The following is a 21,789-nucleotide window of genomic DNA, read 5'->3' as shown; positions in this document are numbered from 1 at the left end:
TTTGAGCTGCTTGCTGGCTGGGTCCATGCGGAGCTGCAACCAGGAAGGTGTGGCTGGGACTATTTGTCTCCTGGAGGTGCCGCAAGAGATGACCACCTGAACTCCAAACCACTGCCAGTTTCAAAAGACAAGAAAGCAATTTTCCTGGGAGGATTCAAACCCACAATGTCCTTTCCACTTCCAGCCATGTTGGAATCCCTAGAACAAATGTGTCCGTGGCCATCAACAACCAGAGAACCAGACAACATATATGAGACAACTGTCTTCAGACCTCAAGCTAGAGGCACTGGGCATGCTTTCCAGGGACCCGCACAGAACACAGCTGGCTGGCTGTGTTGGGGAGACAGAGATTGTAGAGGGAGGCAGGATTCATAAGGTGAGTGGAAAGAAAAGGCTCCTGAAACCTGCACAGGGCTCCCCTTGAGTCTGGCTGAAAACTAACTCCTGTAAGTTGGAGGGGACACCCTACAGGGATGGGCCAGGAAGCGAGCAACCAGGGAGCTGAAGCTGACAAATCCAGTCACTGCCTACACACCACCATGATGTCCAGCATCTAATCACAAATTAGTAGATGTGCAAAGAAGCAAGAGTACATACCGCTGGACCTGGAGAAAAACCAGTGACTAGAAACTTGTCCCCAGGAAGGAATGGGGCAGCAGGTGCCCATGGGCCCTGGGGATGGGCAGCTGTGTGTTGGGACCACATTTGGGGTCTGAGTGGGGTCAGCAGAACCTAGAAAGTCACACAGTCACGCTGACATGAATAATGCCTGGATATGGGATTCCCATCCACCAAGTAACTTTGAGTTTCAGCACCAGTAGTCGTTTCCCCTCAGCAGCAACTCTGACCTCAAGACCCCAATCACTGAAAATTTAGCTACACTAATGGAAAATGACTTCTGTGCCTGTCTAAAAATAAGTGAGGGCCAATTTCTTTCTGAGGTGAGTTTCCAAGATTTCCTCCCCCACAAGGCTTCCTCTGCCTTGGCTGGCTGCTTGCACTCTGTATGTCAGAACAGAGCAAAGAGGCTGAACTTTGCACAGCGCAAGCGGGTCCAGGAGCAGTGGGGTGTGGTTTATGTCTCTGGGGCCCCTGTCGCTGTGACTGTGGGTAGGAAACAGGCAGTCTTGAAACAAAGACTAGTTGTAAGTTGTTTTGTTACTCAGAGGTGGCTAGTTGCTGAAACATCAAACCCCAAGTCTCAGGGTTTAACAATCAAAGCTTATGTCTTGCTCATGCAAAGCCCTTTATGGATGTTGTCAGGTGGTATACTGGTTTTTTAGGGTCACCATAAAGTAGCACATCCTGAGGGACCTGAAACAGCAGGAAGGTATCCTCTCACAGTTTGGAGGTCAGAAGTCTGAAGATTCAAGTGTTGGCATGGCGAATGTTGTAGACTGAACTGTGTCCCTCAAAATTCACAGGTTGAGGTCCTAACCCCCAACACCTCAGTATGATGGTACTTGGAAATGGGATATTTACAGATATAATCAAGGTAAATGAGGTCGTACGGGTGGGCCCTAATCCAGTGTGACTGGTGCCCTTACAAGAAAAGGAGATCGTGGGACTTCCCTGATGGTCCAGTGGTTAAGAACCCACCTTCCAATGTAGGGCATGTGGGTTTGATCCCTGGTCGGGGAACTAGGATCCCACATGCCACGGGGCAACTAAACCAAAACAAAGAACCCACATGCTGCAATGAAAGATCCTCCATGCAGCAGTGAAGATTCAAAGTACTGCAACTAAGACACGACGCAGCCAAATAAATAAATCTTTTTTAAAAAAAGAAGAAAAGGAGGAGAAGATCGGGATGCAGATACACATAAAGAAAGCAAATGAGGTCACAGCAAGGAGACGGCCGTCTATACACCAACCAGAGAGGCCTCAGAGGGAACCAGCCTTGCGACACCTTGATCTTGGACTCCCAGCCTCCAAGACATGAGACTCCAAGTGTCTACTGTCGAGGCCACCCCATCTGTGTGTGTGTTGTGCAGGCCCAGGGCACCAGTAGGGCCTTGGGGAATCTTGGTGTTTCTAGTTTGTGACGTCACCATCATCACAGTGCCACCCAGGGTGGCGTTAGTCAGGACTCACTTGGCACTTCTGGTACATGTCCTTCTGGAGCCCTGAGTACAGCGGCTTCAACCAGGAAGGAGAGGAGACAGAGCGTGCTCTTCTGCAGGCTGAGATGAGAGCTACTTTGACAAATACATTTTTTTTCCTTCACTTCTCTCCGGTGTTTTTACTCTGTGGATTTATTTTAGCCTCTTTTTCCAATAAAGTAGGTCAGGAAAAAAAAAAAACAACTGATTCTTACGTGAGAGCTGGAAAATCCTCAGTGCCAACAAACAAAAATGACAACTTGAGGAGCTCTGGTCCTTCAGGCACTCAGCCTGTGTACAGACAGGGAAGCCCTGTGTGCTGGACACAGGTCTTTCTGAAAGGTCAGGCCCTTGCTCTCCTGCCCACCACCAGCCTCGAGCTTATGTGACAGTGGTCCCCAAACTACGGGAGGTGTACAGAAGGGGAGAAATGGGTTTAGTCATTCTCATCAGTGACTTCATGTTGAAAGACATCCTCGGTGGGAGTCTAGGTCTGGGATCAGAGCTCGTGGAGGAGCTGATGTTTGAGATGGGATTGGTGGGCTGAGCGGGGTTTGCTCCGTGATGTGGGAACAAATGGGACGTTCAGACAGGGGAGACATGTGCAAGCTGTGTATGGTGGGAGTGAACAGGGACCCGGGGGTTGGGGGGTGTTAAGAGGCCAGGAGTAGGAGTCAACCTGTTCAAAATGTGGACTGTGAAGGGCTGGAGAAACAGCCCTTCTCCATGGGGGCGCTGAGTGAGAATGGCTAAGCATGGTGCAGCTAGACACAGATGGAGCAACAGAAAGGAGGGAAACAGGGAGAGAGGCCCTGAAAAGACAGCAGGGCTGAGATCCAGGACCAGGAAATGTGCCTGCTGACAGGAGAGTTACCCTTTCCATCATAGCAGGAGAGAAGGCAGAATTCCCTGAAGCCACCACTCTCCTTCTTCCTTGCAAATAACCCCAATTTTGTCCAGGACAGCAAATGTCAGGACCTGTGGAGTAAATGATAGTTTATTTATGCATTAAGCCATCATTAAAATAAGAATCCATTTCCCACTGATGAATATGAACTATTTCAAATTTTGCTTGCAGCTAAGCATTGCTGTACTGTGCTTAGTCGTTCAGTCATTTCTGACTCTTTGTGACCCCATGGACTGCAGCATGACAGGCTCCTCTGTCCATGGGGATTCTTCAGGCAAGAATACTGAAGTGGGTAGCCATGCCCTCCTTCAGGGGATTTACCCAACCCAGGGATCAAACCGAGGTCTCCCGAATTGCAAGCAGATTATTTACCTTCTGAGCCACCAGGGAAGCCCAAGAACACTGAAGTGGGTAGCCTATCCCTTCTCCAGGGGATCTTCCTGACCCAGGAATTGAACTTGGGTCTCCTGCATTGCAGGTGGATTCTTTACCAGCCAGAGAAGCCCAAGCATTACTAGTTATGTTCAATTGAACCTACAAAGAAGTCTGTTGGAGGATTTGAGAAGAATATTTACCCTGAGGGGAAACCTCCTTTTCCATTTGGCCCCTTTCTCCTTCCTTAAATGTCATTGAATGCGAATGTGACCTTAGGAGCCATGGCAACTATTTTGTGTTCATGAGGCAAGCACACTGAGAATGAGGAAATGAAAACAGACATGTGACAGTAATTGGGCTGCCTCACCAAACTTAGAATTGCTTCCCTTTAGACTTATAATTTAAACATTATAATGTGTGATGATATCAAAGTCTTCATTCAGTGACATTTCAGGGATGAGAATAAACATGCCCTATGTGAAGGTGATGAGGTATTCATTTCCTGGAGGGAACTGGATACTAATCATCAGTTCATTCAGTCACTCAGTCGTGTCCAACTCTTTGCAACCCCATGGACTGCAGCACACCAGACTTCCCTGTCCTTCACCATCTCCCAGAGCTTGCTCAGACTCATGCCCATTGAATCGATGATGCCATCCAACCATCTCATCCTCTGTCATCCCCTTCCCCTCCTGCCTTCAATATTGCCCAGCATCAGGGTCTTTTCAAATGAGTCAGTTCTTCAAATCGGTTGGCCAAAGTACCGGAGTTTCAGTTTCAGCATCAATCTTTCCAATGAATATTCAGGACTGATTTCCTTTAGAATTGACTGGCTGGATCTCCTTGCAGTCCAAGGGACTCACAAGAGTCTTCTCCAACACCACAGTTCAAAAGCATCAATTCTTCAGCGCTCAGCTTCCTTTCTAGTCCAACTCTCACATCCATACATGACTACTGGAAAAACCATATCTTTGACTAGACTGACCTTTGTTGCCAAAGTAATGTCTCTGCTTTTCAATATGCTGTCTAGGTTGGTCATAACTTTTCTTCCAAGGAGCAAGCATCTTTTAATTTCATGGCTGCAGTCATCATCTGCAGTGATTTTGGAGCTCCCCCAAATAAAATCTGTCACTGCTTCCATTGTTTCCCCATCTATTTGCCATGAAGTGATGGGACCAGATGCTATGATCTTAGTTTTCTGAATGTTGAATTTTAAGCCAGCTTTTTCACTCTTCTCTTTCACTTTCATCAAGAAGCCCTTTAGTTCTTCTTTGCTTTCTGACACCATAATGCTGGTGTCATCTGCATATCTGAGGTGATTGATATTTCTCCCGGCAGTCTTGATTCTAGCTTGTGCTTCATCCACGTCTTCTTAATACCTTCTGCTTCTGTTAGGTCCATACCATTTCTGTCCTTTATTGTGCCCATCTTTGCATGAAATGTTCCCTTGGCACCTCTAATTTTCTTGAAGAGATCTCTAGTCTTTCCCAGTCCGTTGTTTTCCTCTATTTGTTTGCATTGATCATTGAGGAAGGCTTTCTTATCTCTACTTGCTATTCTTTGGAACTCTGCATTCAGATAGATATATCTTTCCTTTTCTCCTTTGCCTTTAGCTTCTCTTCTTTTCTCAGCTATTTGTAAGGCCTTGTCAGACAACCATTTTGCCTTTTTGCATTTCTTTTTCTTGGGGATGGTCTTGATCACTGCCTCCTGTACAATGTCACAAACCTCCGTCCATAGTTCTTCAGGCACTCTATCTATCAGATCTAATTCCTTGAATCCATTTGTCACTTCCACTGTATAATCGTTAGGGATTTGATTTAGGTCATACCTGAATGGTCTAGTGTTTTTTCCTACTTTCTTCAATTTAAGTCTGAATTTTGCAATAAAGAATTCATGATCTGAGCCACAGTCAGCTCCCAGTCTTGTTTTTTCTGACTATATAGAGTTCTCCATCTTTGGCTTCAAAGAATATAATCAATCTGATTTCGGTGTTAACTACCAGGTGATCGCTTATTACTTGGAAAAAAAGTTATGACCAACCTAGATAGCATATTCAAAAGCAGAGACATTACTTTGCCAACTAAGGTCCGTCTAGTCAACACTATGGTTTCTCCAGTGGTCATGTATGGATGTGAGAGTTGGACTGTGAAGAAGGCTGAGCACCAAAGAATGGATGCTTTTGAACTGTGGTGTTGGAGAAGACTCTTGAGAGTCCCTTGAACTGCAAGGAGATCCAACCAGTCCATTCTGAAGGAGATCAGCCCTGGGATTTCTTTGGAAGGAATGATGATAAAGCTGAAACTTGACTTTGGCCACCTCATGTGAAGAGTTGACTCATTGGAAAAGACTCTGATGCTGGGAGGGATTGGGGGCAGGGGGAGAAGGGGACGACGGAGGATGAGATGGCTGGATGGCATCACTGACTCGATGGACGTGAATCTGAGTGAACTCCGGGAGTTGGTGATGGACAGGGAGGCCTGGCGTGCTGTGATTCATGGGGTCACAAAGAGTCGGACACGACTGAGCAACTGAACTGAACTGATCTCCACATGTAGAGTTGTCTCTGGTGTTGTTGGAAAACGGTGTTTGCTATGACCAGTGAGTTCTGTTGGCAAAACTCTGTTAGCCTTTGCCCTGCTTCATTTTGTACTCCAAGGCCAAATTTGCCTATTACTCCAGGTATCTCTTGACTTCCTGCTTTTGCATTCCAGTCCCCTGTGATGAAAAGGACATCCTTTATGGGTGTTATTTCTAGAAGGTCTTGTAGGTCTTCATGGAACCATTTGACTTCAGCTTCTTCAGCATTCCTGGTTGGGGCATAGACTTTGATTATTGTGATATTGAATGGTTTGCCTTGGAAATGAATGCACTTTTCTCCAGAGGCAGCTTGGATTTATTGTGCACGAAGTATTGATTGTGAGAAATACTTCTCCCTCTTGTGGAGTTCTCCAGGTATTAGCCTGAATAATGTGAGATTTTTATAAGGCTCATTAAATTCTTACTCTTCACTTTCATGGACTCCTGGGCCTTCCCTCTATCGAGACAGTTTTCTCAGGCTTTCTTTTCAGGAAAACTAGTTCCTAGACCAGCTTGACCTCACCCTACACCCAGAGGCTGTGTACCCCTCCTGCCCCTCCCCTGGCAGCAGTGACCATGACCAATTTGCAAATTTGAGGCAGTTAGAAGTTTGGAGCCACACCTGATGTCCTTTGCATCTCATCAATGGACAGAGGGGCCCACAAGGTGCGGCTTACTCCCCTGGGGGAGAGGAGGAGCCCAGATCAAAGGCCTCTTCCTCTGAAATGGCCCATGTGTATAGGGGGAGGCCCCAAGGATGCCTTTGCAGCGTGATGGATCTGCAGAGGGGCCTGGCCACATGGGGAGCTGGGGAGCTCTGCCCACCTCCACCTCCCAGCACAGCCCAGGGCTTCAGAGGAGGGGGGAAATGTCAAGGCCACTTGTGACCAGTTGCCGGCTCTGACCACCACCTTGATCCCATACCAGCCATCCCTAATGCAGTGTCCCTTCATCTACCCCACAGCCCCCCTGCCCTGTGAGTCACGGGGCTCCCAAGGGTCACCCCGGAAGTCAGACTGGCTCACTCTCACGACATCCCTGGGTGGAGTCAAGCCTCCAGCCCCAAATGTCTCAAGTCCTTCTATAAATATCAGAGGGAGTTCTGCCATTGTCTCCATACAGATTTTTTTCTTGTTGAGCTGAACAAGCTCCTGGGATCCGACCCCCCACCCCCCAAGTGACCCCTGTGTCCCCAGGGACCCCAGTCTGTGCTCAGGCCCCTTGGCGCTGGGAGCTGTGGGGCACGACCACCTGGAGTGAGGCGTTCTCAGGACGCATTTGCCCTCAGGCTGCTCTCCACCCATCACCTGCCGCATCTGTCCCCACAGCACCCTGTTCTCACGGGTCAGGGACCCTTCAGCGTGCCCAACATGTGCGGATGAAGTCACCAGAGGGGTTTAGGTTTGCCGTTGAATCTCAGTTGCTGTCCTTCCCAGGCCAGGGCACAGCACCTGCCCAGCAAGAGCCAAGACACAGGACCAAGGGTGCCCAAGAGGTGGGACCTCGGCGTGAATCTTCAAACAGCCCGAGGGGTCCAGGTAAAATGGATCTGAATCCATCATCCTTTTACTTCTTCATTTATTATTTATACAGCATCTATTTCCAAAGAGAATTTGAGACCGATGAAAAATGGGATGGAAGACAATATTTGGGGAGCTCTCTGATGGGCTTCCCAGGTGGCACTGGTGGTGAAGAACCTGCCTGCCAATGCGGGAGACATAAGAGATGTGGGTTCGATCCCTGGGTCGGGAAGATCCCCTGGAGGGGGCCATGGCAACCCACTCCAGTATTCTTGCTGGGAGAGTCCCATAGGCAGAGGAGCCAAGTGGGTTACAGTTCACAGGGTCACAGAGAGCGGGACACAACTGAAGCGATCAGGCATGCACGCATGGACTGAAACAGGACTTCTGAATCGACAATTCAGACAGAAGTTTGGAGGTGCTTTTCCTCCCCCAGCTCCTCTTCTTGATAAAATTTCTTCTTTTACTTTGTCCTTACTTCCCCTCCCCTCAAACTTCTTTCTTTTTTCGAGTTTTTAGTTGGAGGATCATTGCTTTACATTGTTGCGTTGGTTTCTGCCGTAAAACACAAACCAGACATGCCCTCCCTCTTGACCCTCCCTCTCCACATTCCCCACGAATCCATCACTCTGAATGCACGTGATCTGGAACGAGTCAGTGCAGGTGGGGAAGATGAGGAAGAGGGGGCCCTCGTGGCCCCACACAGAAGCCACCTTCCTGGGACCAGCTGGCCAGCGGAACTCACCATCAGGGCAGCAGCGTGTCCATGGGGATTGCATCTTCTCCCCTGCTCTGCTGGGCCGGTGGGGGCACACTTTGTGCAGTCATCACGCTTTCTCCCAGCAACAGCCCCCATTTCCCTCTAGGGTTTGCTTCTCCCTCACTGGGCCATGTGGTCCCAGCTTGACCCTTACCCTAGAGGCTGGTCACGTGACCCAGCTTGGAGCGTCTTCGGCTGGTCACATGACCCACTGGAGCACTGTGGACTGGTTCACAGTGGCTGATGCCCTCGGCTGGCCCAATGGGACTTTTCAGGAAATAAGAGGACAGAGCCCTCCACATGAGGAGGAACTCTGGCTGCTCCTGCAGCTGTCAGTGGCAGCCTGGGACAGCCTGGAGAGGCCTCAAGAATGCAGAGCTGAGAGGTGGTTTCAGGATACATCAGAAAGTTCCAGGGCACCCCCCCCCCACAAGAGGCGAGATCTGGGGAGCTGTGCCTGTGGCCACATCCCACAGACTAGCAGGGCAGAGAGGGTGTTGTCAGACTTCTGGTGGCCCCTGAGGGGTCTATGGCTTCATGCCCTCTGCACAGCACCAGGCCTGTGCATCCCTAAAGCGGCAGGGCCTGGCACTGACCCACTGAGCCAGAACTGGGTATTTTCCAGCTGCTGCCCACATGGGGTGTGCCCTTTGTGATCGCTGCTCATAGATCTGTCTGACTTTGCCAAGGCCTGCTGAGCCAGAAGAAACAGGGAGGGAGTGGGAGAGGGAGGGGCACGCCCCAGGAGACACCTGCCTGCCCAGCCTTTCTGTCCTGATGACTCCTGACCCCAAGAAGAAGGAGCAGGGATGAGGGATGCTGGCTTCTCTTTCTGGAGAAGCCATTTCACCGAGTTGAGGTGAAAGCAATTCAAAATATTAGCAGACTGAAAAAAGAGAAAATGGTATGGACCTAACAGAAGCAGAAGATATTAAGAAGAGGTGGCAAGAATACACAGAAGAACTATACAGAAAAGATCTTCATGACCCATATAACCATGATGGTGTGATAACTCACCTAGAGCCAGATATCCTGGAATGCAAAATCAAGTGGGCCTTAGGAAGTATCACTATGAACAAAGCTAGTGGAGGTGATGGAATTCCAGTTGAGCTATTTCAAATCCTGAAAGATGATGATGTGAAAGTGTTGCACTCAATATGTCAGCAAGTTTGGAAAACTCAGCAGTGACCACAGGACTGGAAAAGGTCAGTTTTCATTCCAATCCCAAAAAAAAGGCAATGCCAAAGAATGTTCAAACTATGGCACAATTGCACTCATCTCACACACTTGCAAAGTAATGCTCAAATTTCTTCAAGCCAGGCTTCAACAGTACATGAACTGTGAACTTCCAGATGTTCAAGCTGGATTTAGAAAAGGCAGAGGAACCAGAGATCAAATTGCCAACATCCACTAGATCATAGAAAAAGCAAAAGAGTTCCAGAAAAACATCTATTTCTGCTTTATTGACTATGCCAAATCCTTTGAAGGTGTGGATCACAACAAACTGTGGAAAATTCTGAGAGAGATGGGAATACCAGAGCACCTGACCCACCTCTTGAGAAATCTGTATGCAGGTCAGGAAGCAACAGTTAGAACTGGACATGGAACAACAGACTGGTTCCAAATAGGAAAAGGAGTACGTTAAGGCTATATATTGTCACCCTGCTTATTTAACTTCTATGCAGAGTACATCATGCAAAATGCCTGGCTGGATGAAACACAAGCTGGAATCAGAATTGCCAGGAGAAATATCAATAACCTCAGATATGCAGATGACACTACCCTTATGGCAGAAAGCAAAGAAGAACTAAAGGGCCTCCTGATGAAAGTGGATGAGGAGAGTGAAAATGTTGGCTTAAAACTCAACATTCAGAAAACTAAGATCATGGCATCCAGCCCCATCAGTTCAGTTCAGTTCAATCACTCAGTCATGTCCGACTCTTTGCGAACCCATGAATCGCAGCATGCCAGGCCTCCCTGTCCATCACCAACTCCCGGTCCCATCACTTCATGGTAAATAGGTGGGGAAACAATGGAAACAGTGGCAGACTTTATTTTTGGGGGCTCCAAAATCACTGCAGATGGTGACTGCAGCCATGAAATTAAAAAACCCTTGCTCCTTGGAAGAAAAGCTACTACCAACCTAAACAGTATATTAAAAAAACAGAGACATTACTTTGGCAACAAAGGTCAGTCTAGTCAAAGCTATGGTTTTTCCAGTAGTCATGTATGGATGTGAGAGTTAGACTAGAAAGAAAGCTGAGTGCTGAAGAATTGATGCTTTTGAACTGTGGTGTTGGAGAAGACTCTTCAGAGTCACTTGGACTGCAAGGAGATCCAATCAGTCAATCCTAAAGGAAATCAGTACTGAATGTTCCTTGGAAGGACTGATGCTGAAGCTGAAACTCCAATACTTTGGCCATCTGATGCGAAGAACTGGTTCATTTGAAAAGACCCTGATGCTGGGAAAGATTGAAGGCAAGAGGAGAAGGGGACGACAGAGGATGAGATGGTTGGATGGCATCACCGACTTAATGGACATGATTTCGAGAAAGCTCTGGGAGACGGTGAAAGACAGTGAAGCCTGGTGTGCTGCAGTCCATAAAATCTCAGAGAGTCAGACACAACTGAGCAACTGAACTGAACTGAAAAAGGAGGAGGGGGACTTCGCTGGTGGCTCAGTGGCTGAGATTCCACTCTCACAATGCAGGGGGCCTGGGTTTGGGAGCTAGATCCAAATCCCTGGTCAGGGAACTAGATCCGGTATGCCCCAACTAAGACCCAGCACAGCCAAATGAATAAATAAATAAATATTTTTTTAAGAATAAAATAAGAAAAGGGGAGTTCAAAGGTCTCCTTTTCAGCCCCGCCCCCTCCTGTGCCCATAACCTCTCCTCTTTGTATACCGAATCACACACAGCAGCATCAATGGTCAGATTTCTGCCGGTTGCAAGCTCACATCCTTTGAGAACAAAGGAGGATGTGGAGAAATGCATGGCAAACTGCTCTCCCCAAAGCCTGTGTCGGAGAGCATCAGGGCATAGTCAGAGGACATCGTCAGACGCCGGCGCCGGGGCCTCGGGATTCTGCTTTTGAGAAATTCTCCTTCTTAATGCTTGCTCAGAAAGCTGGAATCATTGTTTCTTTATTCCTAATTTTCCTGTTTCATATTTCAGAGTGAAATGCTTCTCTTAATAAAAGCCCCTTTTTCAATGAAAGAAGAAAGAAAGTGGTATCAATTGCAATGTTCGGAATGCAAATTCAGAGTGGGAAAAAATGCCCAGTGCTACAAAAGATGAGAATTCCAGCGAGTGCAAAGAACTGCAACCTCCATCGACAGTGTCTCTCTGAGATGACAGCAGGTGAGTGCACATCATCACCCGGAACCATGAGCATGGCATTCCTGGCACAGTGCATGGGATGAAATGTTGCCAAGAAGGCTTGGCTGACTCACCCATCGCTCCTGCAATGGCTCATCCATCCCACTCACCAAGGCCGCCATCTGGCTGCAGGATGGGAGCGACTGAGGAGGGGTCCACCCCCCACTTGAAGCACTGGTTTGAATTAGTCACCTGGGCACACCTGGGTTTGGGAGGGGCTAAAAGGTGGGAGTCAGAGGGTTTGTGACTGTGGAGGAAAGGAGGATGGAGACTGGTGACTCTCCACCACAGCCTTCTCAGAAGATGGGGGTGATTCATTACACACCAAGCAGAAAGCGAGCTGGGATCATGTCTGCTATAACAGCTGCTATAACAAAACACCACAGACCGAGTGGCTTACAAAACACCGGACAGTTATTTCTCACTGTTCTGGAGGCTGAAAGGTCAACACACCTGCAGATTCAGCATCTGATGAGAACCTGCTCATAGTTGGTCCTCACCTGGTGAAAGGGGCAACAAGGCAGTTCCCTGGGGCCTCTTCAATAAGGGCACTAACTCCATCCATGAGGGCTGCACCCTCCTCACCTAGTCACCTCCCAAGGGCCCCTTCTCCTGTCACCATCACATTAAGGGGTAAGTTACAACATCATTCGGTGCACAGCAGACCAGACTCTGAAGGAGATCACTGTGCTGGAGTGAGCCTGAGCCTGAGGGTGGAATGGTACTTGAGACCCTAGAGAGAATCCAGAAAGTTTAAGCCATCTCCTCTGTAAGCCCCTGGACCAAGCAGGTCATGGTTGAGGTCCTGCAGCCTCGGACATCCCAAGATGCCACTTGGGTGACAACACTCCTGTGGCCTCTCTTGCATCTACTTCCACAGCTGAGAGACTCCCCCTGCCCCAAGAACAGTTGTTCAGAGTAAGTTAGCTAATTGTGATTTACGAATGAAAAACAGAGTTTTGAACACAGCGTTTCATTTCCTCTCCTAATGTGACAGCACAAACCTAAAAAAGCCCAGGTGCATCCAGGTGAGAGTTACCTGCTGCCTGCCTGCCCAGCATCCCTCCCCCCGGCAGCAGCTCCCTGGCTTCCAGGCCACTCTTGTCCTGTGGCTCTGGGATGGCCACTGAATCCAGGCCAGGCTAATCAAAGTCACAATGTCGACTTGAGGATGGACAGGATCACGGTCTGCAGCCACTGGAGTCATCCCGGGACTGTTGCTGAAACTTCGGGGAGCACGGACTTCCTGCTGCGGGGCTATAACCCGTGGGGACCACGTGCACCCCTGCCCACAGCTTGCTGGCAGTGAAGCCACCCCAGAAGAAGAAACTCCGCAGATGGAAAGCAGCAGGCCTGCACACTCCATGAGGGCCTGAACCAGTCCTCCAAAACCCTGTGGGCTTTCATTGCTCACTCAGTTGTGTCCGACTTTTGAGATCCCACGGACTGTAGCCTGCCAGGCTCCTCTGTCCATGGAATTTCCCCGGCAGAATACTGGAGCAGGTTGCCATTCCCTTCTCCAGGGGATCTTCCTGACCCAGAATCGAACCTGCATCTCCTGTGTCTCCTGCGTTGGTAGGTGGATTCTTTACCACTGAGCCACCTGGGAAGCCCGGACTTTAATTACCTACTCAAATAAATTAACCCTTATTTCTTTTTTACTTAAACCACCCTGAGCTATATTTCTGTCCCTTATAATTAAAAGACATCTGGTGGATTCTAATGGCTCTGTGACCTCAAGAACTTAATATCTGTGCAATGACAGAGAAATCCTCCCGTTTATGGAAAACATCCTGCACCTGGAGAGTGGGGTCGGCATCACAAAAGATGCTCCAGGGTTTAAAACATGGAGACAGCAGGCGGGCACCCAGAGCACAGGCTCCGATGGGACCTGGAGCCTTCAGCTGGAGCTGAGCGAGGGGAGTCATTCTGCACATACAGGCAGCACATGCGGGAGGAAAGGGTTTGTTTAAGATGCTCATGTTATGAGAAGTTCAACATGGTGCCTGAAGCTCCCATGGGAGGAACCTGCTCACTTGGGCCCCAAACCACAGCACAAAGGCCAGGTAGCTTATCAGATAGGTCCATCCTCACTGTTCAAGGCAGGAACCTTCTCTTAAGCTGGTCTAAGTGAAACTAGGGAAGGCATCAGCTTGTGCGGGTGGGAAGTCCCAGGTGGTGTGGAGGCAGGGCCTTGTTCACCAAAAGCAGGAAGGGACCACCAGATGTCTTTTAATTACAAGGGACAGAAATATAGATCAGAGTGCTTTAAGTAAAAAAGAAATAAGGATTAATTTCTTTGAGTAGGTAATTAAGGTCCAGGCTTCCCAGACGATTCTGCTCTCCAGCTGCAAGGTCCAGCCAGGGTCCTGCTATCGGTGCTTGTTGATCGTTGTCTGCTGCCTTTCGACACTCACGTTCTGGACGATGGGACGGACTTGGGAGGTCAGGGCTGGAGCGTGATGATCACCAGAGGCGCCCCCCAAACACTGGTCTGGGTGGGAGAGCTGGACAGATCTCACCCACTCCTCAGGACTCCGTGGACCCTCCTCCTCCTCCTCGGGCCCACTCCTCTCGCATCAACTCTGCTGAATGGGAACGTGGGCATGTCACTGGCATCTCCGGTTTTGCCTGACACCTCCGTGCTCATCTCTCCCCAACTAGTCCACCAGCCCTCCCTGCTCCCGGTCATTCTGTCCCCCTGCCCCAGACCTCAGGACGGAGGGGGCTCAGGGAAGATGCTGAGGAGAAGCAGGGACACATGGTGAACCAGCCTCATCCCCCCATGCCCTTGGGGCCAAGGCTGAGGGCACTTTCCAGAGCAATGGGGTGCCCCTGATACAAGCAAGACCAGTAGAGGGGGAATGGTGTGGGGCTGGTACGGGTGGAGGACACCTCAGGCTTTTCCTAACCTCTGGTTACCCTGAACACACACACACATACGCACACACAGCACACAGTGTAGCAAATCAAGTGACTTCCAGAACAAAGAAAATCCACTCAAAGATAATTTGCTGCCAATGTTTCAAAGCAGCCGGCAATTTTCAGACGGCAGCTTCCTTTAATTACAAACAAAACTAGAGAGCTGCCAGACTGCCCAGCTCTGCCCCAGGCAGGTGCCCTGGCTTATGGAAGGCATTATGGGTGAATCACTCAGCCAGGCTGGAACACCATCCGCCCAGGAACTGGAGTTTGTCTTGAGGCTTTGTCAGCCAGAGATTAGGGGTCAGGGGTCAGGGGACATCAGTCAGGAGTCAGGGACCACAGCTGTGGGTCTGGAGATGTTGGACCAATTACACATGGGCTTCTCGGCAAGGCTGCTCAGCATGTCTCAGGGACAAGTCAGAAGTGTCACAAAGGCACAAGTACCAGGGCCTGGGGTCTGACCCGGAGCCCATGGCCAGGGCCAGTCCGGAGCTGGGACACAGCAGGGCCCTCAGCCTGTGGAGCTTTCAGCTGAACTCCATGAAATAATAGACACTGGAGGTCAAGTGGTAAAATGAGGACCTGGGCCAGCTGCCGGGTCTGCATCCAGACTCTGCCTGGGGCAGGGCCCCACATGCTTGGCCTTGGTTTCTCATCCGTCTGAGGAGAGTGTGATTCCAGAAGTGCAGGGGGTCGTGCACTGGACACGTCCCATGGCTGGGCTTGGACACAGGACCCAGTGCCCAGGGGAGGGGCAGGAGGGCTTGAGTGTCGCTTAACTACTGAACACACGTGTGGTCAGCTCCTGTCCTCCAGCCCAGGTCTGAGCGCTGTCACCCAGGAGCTCCCCCAGTCCCTACAACAGCTCTGCCCAGTAGGACGGCTCTCAGCCCCGGGGGGATGAGGAGACCAGACGCAGAAAGTGGGCACCTGGCATTCTGCCCCGATGGCCTAGTCAGGGTCTGGTAAAGGGGCCGGGATGTCAGGAGAGAGATAGACAGAGACAGAGAATGAGAGACAGAGAAACTGAGAATCAGAAAGACAGACAACAGTCACTTGGTGCCAAACCTCCTGGAAAATGCAGGTGTCAGAGTGGAAGCTGCCCGTCCTCCCCCCCCCCCCCCCACACACACACGCCCAATCCCCTCCCTACCCCACTGCTCTCCAAATCAAGACTCTGCCCTTCTTAGCTACTGAACCCCACAATCCTGCCTGGAAGAGTGGCAAGGACCACCCACTACTAGCCGGACCACCCTGCCCTTCTCCAGGATCTGGGGAGGGTGTCCAGGCTGCAGGGCATTGCTGCCATCTAGTGGTCACAGGGGGTCCTGTGTGCCCTGGGAGCTTCAGCCCAGTTCTCCTGGATGCCCTACCTCTCTGTTGGCAGGTGGGCCCATGCCTGTGGGTAGGTTCACACCTCACCTCCCACGGTTCATGGTCAAAAGGAAGGGGGACCATGGCACACTGCCATCTAGCTGTCTTCCCATGGTTTGTCCAACCTTGACAGCTCGGGGGAACAGGGGCTTCCCAGACCATCCCTCCATCCACATGCTCTGAAGCTTTCCCATGACTCTCTGTGGTGGTGGGTTTGGGGTAATTGCACAGGGGAGAGGTGCCTTCCCAGCACGTAGCACTGGGGTGCTCATTGTCAGTGTGACTCGCTGCTGCTGACCTTGACCCCTGGGCTAAGCTGTTGGCCAGGCTTCTCCTCTGTCCAAAAGCAGGTCACTCAGTCAGCCCACCCTCAGGGGAGGGGGGCCTGTGACCCCAGGGCCTTCACAGGCCTGTCTCGTCACTCCTGCTGGGCCCCGGGCAAGTTGCCCAGTTTGCTGGGTCTCAGAGCCGTGGTGAGAATGTGGCTGTCCTCACCAGCAGGTCCACCACCTGGAGAAGGCACAGGCAGGGCTGAAGACCCGGGTGGGCGCAGGAACAGACCAGGTGGGAGCGGGAAGAGCTGGTGGCCGGTGTCTGGGGAGGACCTCAGCAAGACCCACCTGAGCGAGATCCCAGATAGCTGCCAGGAGCCAGGAAGGAGGCGGAGCCTCCCAGCCTGGGGGACTCCCCCACGTCCCCCGTGAGACCCACCCTCACCCAGCTGAGGCCACGGGACACCCCCAACATCAAGCATGCTTGAGGGTCCCAACTCTCCATCTCCTGGGGCCAGCCATGCACAACTTTGGGCAAAAGCAGAGCCAAGCCCCTTGTGTCCAGGGCCAGGACTTGATCTCCAGATGGCCCGGCTTCTGTGCTCTCTCTCTGGGGAAAGAGGAGAGTCCTGAGTCCTGAGTCCTACGGTGGTCACTTTCTAGTGCCTGCTCCTGCCCTTTCCTCACCCGCCCCCTGCCCCCACCCCCACGCCACCCCCCCCACGCCAACACCCCCCCCCCACGCCACCCCCACCCCCGACACACACACACAGAAGGCACTGGGAAAGGCCAGAGCCACTGGGGCTGGACGGGCTGAGGGGGTCTACCCAGGGTGAGGGAGCCCTAGGAGCAATGTCCCCTCTGTCCACTAGGTGTCATGCTTGGCCATGCCGTGTACCAAGCCACCTGGAGCAGAAAGGACCCTAGCGGCTGGAGCTTCACACCGCCAGCAAGCCCTTATCCCTGGGGGTCTGTCTGCTGATCATAGAGAGTGGTTCAGACTGGAGCCCATGGACACCCCCAACTCCTTCACGGATACGTAGGCAAGTGTCTCCCCAGCTCCTCTTTAGACCTCAACTACTCAGAGTGGGGAGAGGGGACAGGCTACAGTCCTAACAGGCTCCGGGGTGCTTCGGCTGCTGTTGTTGCCCTGAAGCCCTGGAACAGCCCTGACTGGTGGCGGCAGGGACCGCCATGCAGAGCCGCAGTCCTGTTCCCACCTCACGCGGACGCAGTGACCTGAGAAGGACTGATTCTTCTGGTCTGAGGCGGGGGGCAGGAATTCTCCTGAATTCCTAATTCAGGTAGGAATTAGGAACTGGAACCCTGCAATTCCCTGTGCCCCCATTAATCCATCCGGGACAAGGTGTGAAAACTCAGCCCCTGATCCAGGGAATACTTGCTCTCAGAAGAGAGGAGGCAGCCCACCCCTGTGAAGACTCCGGAGCTCTGATGTCCTGAACCTGGCTAACCCAGTCAGTCCACAAACCTGCCTAAAATCACCCTTTTTTGAGGGGAAGGGACCTAGGGGGCGACACCGCAGGGGGCCATGGGTAGAATGCCTTTCCTGTGTCCACCTTGAGAGTCAAGGACCCCTTAGCACCCTCGCCCGTCTCCACCAAGAGAAAGTCCCCAGGGTGCTGGTGCCTTGTTCCCCATCGGTGAGTGTGGACAGCAGCTCAGAATCCCAGCCCTGCCGCCTACGGGCTGGGCGACCACAGCGCTGGCTCAGCCTCTCTGTGCCCAGTGTCCTCACCTGTAGGTGGGGAGCCGCAGTTCCTAGACCACAGGGCCCCTGAGGGGACAGGCGGGAACATTCTCAGGACACAGAAGCTTGCCTGACTGGCAGAGGGGGATCCATGAGTGTCTGCTGGGAGGAGTGCGTGGAGGACAGGAGCATTTGGAAGCATCAGCCGTGTCCCACCTGCCCCTGAGGACTCCCAGAGCAGGGCTGGTGGAGGAGGGGGTGGATGTTTCTGTGGACCCATGTGGGGTGTTGGCTGTGCCCTGCCCATGTGGCCTTAAGACTCTGGAAACAGCAGTCGTCTCCAGGCAGGGGCTCGGGTGCATCAATGGCAGAAAACATGCCACGCTGCAGTTTTCTCTTTGTCCTGCTCACAGTTTTTAACCAAGTCTATATTACTTTTTCCAATTAATGATAAAGTTGGCCCTAGGGTTTGCAGGGGAGGAAATGGCACCGGCCAGTGCCTTCTGCATCCTAGACCTGCCAATGGCTTGGCAGTTTGGGTAGAGCTGTCTTCTGACAGGGCATCAAACCAGTGCCGTCATCTCAGGGCACTGCAGGGCAGCTGGGTCGCCCCTTACGATCAAAGGCACCTCCCAGCAGCAGGCCTCGCGGAGCTCCCAGCCAACAGCAAAAGAGCGGTCTCTGGATGTCTGGCCCGTCCTGGGCGATGCGCACAACCCACCTCCATCCTAGTCACACGTTTGTCCCTGGTGCTCCTCATCCTCCTGCCTGGCATCCAGGAAGCAGAGACCTGTCCTCTGGTTTCCAGCCACTTCCCAGCTCCTACGACAGTACCCAGCGCACAAGTGGGGGCTTAATAAATGCTTGGGTCAAGAACTCACTGGCTCCACATTTCTTTAAGTTTTAGGTTTTTATGTATTTATTTTGGCTGCTCTGGATCTTCGCTGCCGCACAAGAGCTTTCTCTAGTTGTGGTGAGCGGTGGCTACTCTCTAATTGTGCGGCACAGGCTCCTCACTGTGGCGGCTTCTCTAGTTGCAGAACGTAGGCTCAGTAGTGGTGGCGCACGGGCTTTGCTGCCTCGAGGCATGTGGAATCTTCCCAGACCAGGGATCACACCCATGTACCCTGGATTGGCAGACAGATTCCTAACCACTGGCCCACCAAGGAAGTCCTGGCTCCGAGTTTCTGAGCATGAATCTGCAGAGCACAGCCTCCTAGCCTCAGGGGACCAGGCAGTAGGCTCCCGTCTCCTGGGGCCTGGCGCTCACTCCCAGGGAGGACTGGAGGGATGGCACAAGGGGAGGGCAGAACCTTAACGGGCCATGGAGCCTGGCCCACCCAGGGCCCCTGGAAGCCCGCGTGCACTGCTCCAACAGTCGGCTGGGACCACATCACGGTGAATTATTCACTTAACCGAAAGGTATTCAGCAGAGCTGAGCAGCAGCTTAAAGTCCAAGGCCTGCTGATCCATCAGGGACTCTGCCTCTGCAAAGCTGCTCCGCCCTGGAAATGTGCCCGACGCACGTTTCCCCGAACTAACGGGTACAGATGCTATCGAGTGAGTTACTTGGTGAGTGAGGCTCTGGATGGATGTGAACCGGGGGGACCCCAATCATCCCACTTCAGCACTCCTGGAAGGGAGAACCTAGCCCTGCACCCACAAGAATCCTAAGCAGGGGAGCTGGTCATACTGGGTATTCCTAGAGGAAGAGGAAGGAGAGAAGGCAACAGTGGGGAGCAGTCCTGGAAGGCTGCCTGTAGGAGGCAAGACTGCAGCTGGACCTGCTGGGGGAAGGGCAGTATAGATGGAAGGAGAGGATCCTTTAAGCAGAGGACACCCTGGGGAAAGGTACAGACAGGCAGCGCTATGATGGGAAGAAATGGACAAGGCTGTGGGTGCCATGTGGGCACAACCAAGGAAGGCAGGTGTCCAGGAGCTCAGACACAACCTCCAGGGCAGCAAGTGAGTGACCACAGGCAGGAGAGACTGTGGCCCAGGATGTCAGGCAGGCTGCCCGCAGACCTCACACGACACAGTGACAAGGAAGCTGATTCTCCAACCGAAAGCCAGGGTGAGCCCCAAAGTTTCTGTCCCTCACACGGACACCGGGTCCCCGTTTCTGCTTCCTGCCCTCAGGTGGGCAGGTGGCGGTCCATCCTGGTGCCCCCTGAGATGGGAGGACACTTCTGAGCACAAGGCAAGGGGGCCACAAGGACCTTGGGCTGCCTCTCACAGCCCCACCTGCCCATGAGGGACACATGGGCATAAGGGTGTCATCCCTCCATCCTCCACCTAGGTCTGGCCCCTTCCCAATCATGCTGCTCCCAAGCCACCCCTGCTATCTGGAGGGACACCCGGGATCCCCCAGCCAGCTGAGTGGCCCTCCCTGATGACATAACATATTCCACCACCGAGGGGTCCTGCCTCAGCTTTAGTCCGCCTTGGATTCATCTTGGTTCATCTTGATTCATGACTGGCATCAGGTAGTATTTCCCTCCCGCTGCCTAGGCCCTGACCCCTGTGAAGACGAAACAAACCCTGGTTGACCCAGTCCTCAGCTCAAACTGTCCCATCAGTCATGAGGCAAGCACAGGGCAGCGCAAGGCTCAGCCTGTCACCCTCATCCTGAGATGAGAGGTGAGAAACGGAGAGAAAGAGACAGAGATGCAGGAAGGAAGGCTGAGAGAGAAGGAGCGAGGCAGCAAGAGCGATACAGGAGGAGAGAGACGAGAGACGGGGAGATGGAGACAGAAGCGATGAGGGAGGGACAGGGACAGGTGCGGAGGGAGGCAAGCGAAGAGACTGGGAGGTCGGGGGCAGAGGGTGACTCCGCTGCCTCCCACTGCCCTCCTGGGTGCCGCTGATCCTGGTGACACCCTCCACGCTTTGCAGTCACTGCCTCCCAGAAAGGCAGCAGGCGTGGGCCGGGGCTCCTTCGCACTGCAGGCCGGTGTGGCTGCCCTGGATGTCACACACCAGCATGTGTCCCCCCTCCAGCTGCTCAAGGCCGCTGCTCTAGCCCCCGAGGGCTCCTAAAACCACAGTCACCCCCTCCCCACCAACCTGTGCTCTTCCGGTTGGTGGGTGCTTAACTGGTCACCAAATATTCTGACGATCATTTTTAGGTATAATCACCCCCATTTTATTACAGAGAAAGCGGAGGTATGAGGAGGCTCAGTGTTTTCCTAAATGTGCCAGAGCCCTTGGTTGAGACCCAAGTTCAAGCCCAGGCATGAGATAGTGGCTCCGGTCTCTCAGGGAGAAGCACTCCAGTGACCGAGCACGTGGGAAGGCGCCCCTGAGCTGCTGGCTGGTGCTCCCTGCTCACAGGGAGGGCTTCCCTGGTGGCTCAGATGGTAAAGAATCTGCAGATCTGCCTGCAATGCGGGAGACCGGGTTTGCGGGAGATCCCCTGGAGAACGGAACAGCAAACCACTCCAGTATTCTTGCCTGGAGAATTCCAGGACAGAGGAGCCTGGAGGGCTACAGTCCATGGGTCGCAAAGAATCAGACATGACTGAAGCAACTAACACTTTCACTTCCCCCCGTCACGGGGAAGCTGGAAACGGGCCATCTGGGAGTGTTCACACCAGGGCCATTAGCATCTGCCACCAGCCAGGCCAGAGGATCTGTCTAGACTTTAAAAGGTGAACCATGCAGATAAAACCGGGAAAGGTTTGTAGCCATTACATTGTGAGTAGCACCCAGAAGCCTCGCAATATTTGTCCAAAGTCTACAATTCATTCTCAATTCAGCAAAGAAGCCACACGTGTCCTGACAGGACTTGGGGACGTTCTGCCTTCAGCATTCGTGGCTGGGCTTCCCTCTCACTCCTGAACTCGAGCAGGTGTCGACGTCACCTTCCAGCCACACTCGCGGCAGA

Source organism: Capricornis sumatraensis, chromosome 17, assembly GCF_032405125.1.
Source record: "Capricornis sumatraensis isolate serow.1 chromosome 17, serow.2, whole genome shotgun sequence".
Classification (NCBI taxonomy): Eukaryota; Metazoa; Chordata; class Mammalia; order Artiodactyla; family Bovidae; genus Capricornis; species Capricornis sumatraensis.
The sequence above is the reverse complement of the archived record's forward strand: the minus strand, read 5'-3'. Positions refer to the sequence as shown.